Below are 4,965 nucleotides of genomic sequence, written 5' to 3' on the forward strand. Positions count from 1 at the left end.
TTTATTTGGAGGCCCAGCTGGTCTCCTGCAGGCTCACCCATACATGGGAATCTCAGATTCTTGAAGGTCATATGGGGATGAGTTCTCAGAGGTCTTCAGCCCTGCACAGGGCAAGTAGGGCTGACCGGCAGTTCCCTTTCACTGCATTCTGCAGACAAGAAAGTCAAGTATTAGAAAGACCCACCACCACTATGGCTTAGGCACTCTGTCCTCTCCCTCGTGCTGGCCCAGAGATTGTGTGGTGCCCGGAGTCCTGCACTAAATTCACCAAAGACCCATGAGTTCCCCAGGACATGACTGTGCTCCACTGTGTGCGGTGTGGAGGTTAGGGGTGAAGCTCCGGGGCTCCAGGTTAAGAACCAGCGAAGTCTCACCTGGAGGGAAGAGTAGAGGGACTTCCCAAATTTCTTTTGAACTCAGCTCAGATACTTGAAGATCAGTCTCACTTCGAGAAATAAGGATACGCATCAAAACTTGGTAATTGTCTCAGTTTCCTGGTAGAGGAAGAAAGAGAATGTGGATGTGGTGGTAGTGACATTCTCACAGACTAGGGATTGGGCCACATGGTGAATTATTCTAGGGAGTGTTGGTGAAGAGAGAGTCAAGGAAAAGAGAAATATGCATTATGTAAGGGTAATGATGTGGCAGGAAAGATCGATTGCTGTGGGGAATACTACTGGACAATTACTTGTTCCATCCACGTCTTTCCTGGCCCTGCCACTAGCTTAGAGCCTCGCTCTTGAGTACCTCGCTCCAAGGGCAGGTACTCAAGAAAAGATAGAGGAGACTTGCCACCTATAAAGACTTACAGCATGAGGGACTTCCCTAGTGGCGCAGTGGTTAAGAATCTGCCTGCCAGTGCAGGGGACACGGGTTCGAGCCCTGGTCCGGGAAGATCCCACGTGCCGCGGAGCAACTAAGCCCATGCGCCACAACTACTGAGCCCACATGTCACAACTACTGAAGCCCGCACGACTAGAGCCCGTGCTTTGCAACAAGAGAAGCCACCTCAATGAGAAGCCCGCGCTCCACAATGAAGAGTAGCCCCCGCTCTCCACAACCAGAGAAAGACTGCGTGCAGCAACACTCAATGCAGCCAAAAAAAAAAAAAAAATCTTAAAAAAGAAATCTTAAAAAAAAAAAAAAAAAGATTTACAGCATGAAATCCAGAAAGACTGTTTTTAACTTACAAGTTCGAGAAAGTCCAAGGAGGATACACCCACCCTGTCCCTAAACTGAGTTGATGGGGCTCTGATAGGGAGCAGGGTCATGTGACTTCCCGTTCTGATCCTGACCTACCAGGGTCGTCTTGTTATCCTCATCTTTATACATCAGTTTCTCCTGGTTGGACCCCTGGGGTTCAGCATCACTGTCCTTCTCTCATACCTGCACCAGGCCTCTCTTGCCTTTTGGTTAAAGATGGTAATGGAGGGTTCAGTTTAGAAATACTAGAGATATAGTACATATTCAAATCATGAGCTATAACTGATTATAATAAAATATTTTGGGGACTTCCCTGGTGGTCCAGTGGTTAAGACTCTACAATCCCAAAGCAGGGGGCCCAGGTTCGATCCCTGGTCAGGGAACTATATCCTGCATGCTGCAGCTAAGACCCAGTGCAGCCAAATAAATAAATAAATATTAAAAACAAAAAAGGAAAGAAATGTTAAAAAAAAATTTGGGGGGGTTGCAAAAAACCTGTTTGTGTCATGAGCTGTGCACTGGTGCTGTCATCATTTCCTATTATCCTCTTTTTCAGAGTTATCTCAGTCACTTGACTCCTAAGACCCTTCCCAGAACTGCCTGACACCTACACTTAGGGCAACCCCACAGATCATAAACTCCCACAAAGAAACAAACAAAAAAATGATGAAGTGAATACAGGATGCTATATTTTATTTGGACTCATTCATTACCTAATTGTCAGTGGGCCTGATGGCTACTCTTTGTTTTGTTTTGGTTTTTTTGCACTTTAAATTAAATTAAATTAATTTATTTAGTTTTTGGCTGTGGCTTGTGGGATTTTAGTTCCCTGACCAGGTATGGAACCCAGGCCCTCAGCAGTGAGAGCAAGGAGCCCTACCCACTGGACCGCCAGGGAATTCCCTGATGGCTACTCTTTTGAATTCCATGTATCCTTGGTTTTATGTTGTGATGAAGACTGCCAAATGCTTCCCAGTATCCATTCTTCCCTTCTTCCAACTCTTGTTACTCCATAGTTATAGAATTGGGGTAGGAGTCACTCATTAACTGAATATTCCCAATGGTGTACAAGTACCTCTATACCAAACCTGTATCAAACATAATTCTTGTCTTGTTACTTGAGAATATATTTGGCATCTCATACTGCCCTAGGATCTTTATAATGAACCTTCATTTTATGGTTCAGATTGGTCTGAATTTGTCCTGAATCAGCTGTCATTTAAAGGTCATTTTTCTGAATAAATATTCATCGCAATTATGTTTTCACATTTCTCTCATAAAAGAATAGTTTGGAAGTGTCTTGATTTTTTCCTTTTTTAAAATTGTTTTTCAGAAAAATAGGCCTGTATTATTTTTTGACTCGTACGTCTAAGATAAATCGGGCATGTACATCCAAGAGTCTACCAGCAATAGATGATTGTAAAGTATTTGGATTACAGAGTCCTGTGGTATAAGTTTGTTTTTATGACAGGAATCTAGATAACCACAACTCTTCAAATGAATCTTAGTGTTCACTCATTATAAAAGTACAGGCTTTATTGGATGGGTACAGTAATCAAAATGGAAATCTCTGGATGATAAAATAAATGCTTCTATGTACTGTCGAATAGCTGTTAATAGGCATGATGGTTTCTCAACCAGTATACAAAAAGCTACTCCATCTTCAAATTTTTGGTGAGCTTTTTTATTTATAAGTTTTGGGGGACAGTTGTACTAGGAGACCTAGCTCAACGAGCACAATGACCGGATTCTGTTTATGAAATTCCTCAAACCAAGATCGCCAATTTAAGTTTGGATAATACGGAACAAAGTCTGACCAGTGTGGAGAAAGGTGGTCTTGGGTGCCAAGAGTATGCTATAGCTTATAGGATAGACCAACACCTATGATATAGACCAGGAGTTGATACATGGCAGTTACATGTCCTATAGGATCATTATGTGTATTGTAGGAGACTAGGTGACTTAATAGCTGTGTGACCTTGGGCAAGGTAGTTAACCTCTCTGTACTTCAGTTTTTTCATCTATAAAACAAGGATGTGAGTGTGGATGTGAGGATTCACTGAAATGTGTAATGTGCTTGGCATAGGCCCTGGCACACAAGGAGCCCCTAAGAAATGGTGGCTCTTTTGCTATTTTTTCTAGTGTTATCACCATCCTCATTCTGGCAACTGAATCCATATCTGTATTTGGCCACCTAGACATTAATTGGGCCCAAAATTTTAGCTTTGGTGCCCTGGTGGGTCAACTAACCTATCTCTAACCACAGCTCCCTCCTCTACTCTTCACAAGACAGTTTGTAAACCTAGGAAAAGAGAGCTGCTCTATGTTTACAGAATAATATGAGATTGTTACATTGGCAGGAGCGTGAAACCTCCTCTCTCTTGCCCAGGAGATACTCTATGGAGTATCGTCAGTTCCTCCTTCCGGGCTCCTTCTCGGTCTACAGACTGGTTTCTAAAAGGTAATATGCCCAAGTGCAGAGGGAAGGGGCTCACCTTGGCCTGCAATGGCCCTTGGCAGCCTCTGCGCATCCTTGTCTATTACTGAAGCTCAAGAAGGTTCTGAGGATGCCCCAAGCTGCGGTCTGTAAGAGCACGGGGGTACCAAAGTCTGCCCATTCCCCAGTGCCCCGGCCAGGCCCTGGGCATGGCCTCAGGGCCAGCTCTCCCTTTCCTATTCCCCGTCCCACCCCCCAGCCCCTGTGTTGATGTAAAAAAAAAAAAAAGATTCCTACAATCCCAGCAGCGCCTACCTTGTTGGCAAGGCCCAGGTGGCTGAGGATCTCCTGAGCCAGGGATAGTCCCATCTTCCTGCTGGTCACAGACATGGTGCGACTGGATGCCCTGGGGGGAGGGACATAGGAGCCAATTCAGGGGAACGTCCCAGCCTTTCTGGGCCGCTTTTTGACCCCAGGTCCCGGAGCCTGGACTCCCTTTACCCATTCCTCTCCTTTGTTGCAGAAAAAAAGAACAACCTGCTTGGCAGGTTTGGGAGCCCAAGTGGAGGGTAAGAGGCGAGCCTCCACCTTCCCCACCACTCACCATCCTTCTGGAAGCAAGTTTGATCAGGGATGCTGCTAGAACTAGCACCAAACAAACCCTCCCAGACTCTAGGGTTGGTCCCAAGGCTCCCCAGCCCTTGGTCTGAGGTGGATGATCCCCTTCTGAGGTCACCTCCCTTCCTTCCATGGCCTGGCTGGGTGTTCCTGGGGCAGTGTAAGGGAGGCGAGGCGAGGCAGCAGGATTAAGTATGTGGGGCGGGAGATAACCGCATTTTCCCCCACCTTCAGCCCCAACCTACAAGTAAACCCCACGCCCTGCCCACAGAGCTTCCACCACTGTGCGCCTTTCACCCTCGGAGTCTCCAGCTGGGATCTTTAGGTCAGCAGGTGCAATCTCTGAGCTGACATGAGTATGTGTTCTTGTGGGTACATGGGTGCCTGGAGAAGGAAGCAGGCACTCATGTTAGAAAAGGAAAACTCCTTTCTCCCTCCCCCAGGTGATCAACAAGTTCCTCCAGCCACCCCCAGCCGCAGCATGAGAGCCCAGGTCCAGTGCTTACCCGGAGGCGCTGGGGGCGAAGTGGGTGTCCTCAGAGCCTGGTGGCGTACCGTGTATGGGCACCAGCTCCTGTGTGGCCTGGTACAGGAGAGGGTGTGTGTGCAGCCCAAGCTGAACAGCCAGTCAGATGACCTCTCCAGCAGACCAGCCCAGCTATCCTCTCAGGCTCTGGCCCCTCCCAAATGTGGGAGAGGACCAGGCT

General features: G+C 46.9%; 1 long non-coding RNA gene across 2 annotated transcripts; it reads right to left on the reverse strand.

The window, feature by feature from the left end:
• LOC132515983 (uncharacterized) lies at positions 1 to 4,965 on the reverse strand. Of its 2 annotated transcripts, none has more exons than XR_009539226.1 (4): positions 4,765 to 4,965; positions 3,956 to 4,046; positions 375 to 494; positions 1 to 148 (listed from the first exon to the last, which is right to left on the reverse strand). It is a non-coding gene; the product is annotated as an uncharacterized LOC132515983 (long non-coding RNA). The 2 variants fall into 2 exon arrangements; XR_009539227.1 differs by lacking the exon at positions 4,765 to 4,965 and adding an exon at positions 4,245 to 4,382.

The sequence above is a fragment of the Lagenorhynchus albirostris genome, chromosome 2, assembly GCF_949774975.1.
Source record: "Lagenorhynchus albirostris chromosome 2, mLagAlb1.1, whole genome shotgun sequence".
Lineage (NCBI taxonomy): Eukaryota > Metazoa > Chordata > Mammalia > Artiodactyla > Delphinidae > Lagenorhynchus > Lagenorhynchus albirostris.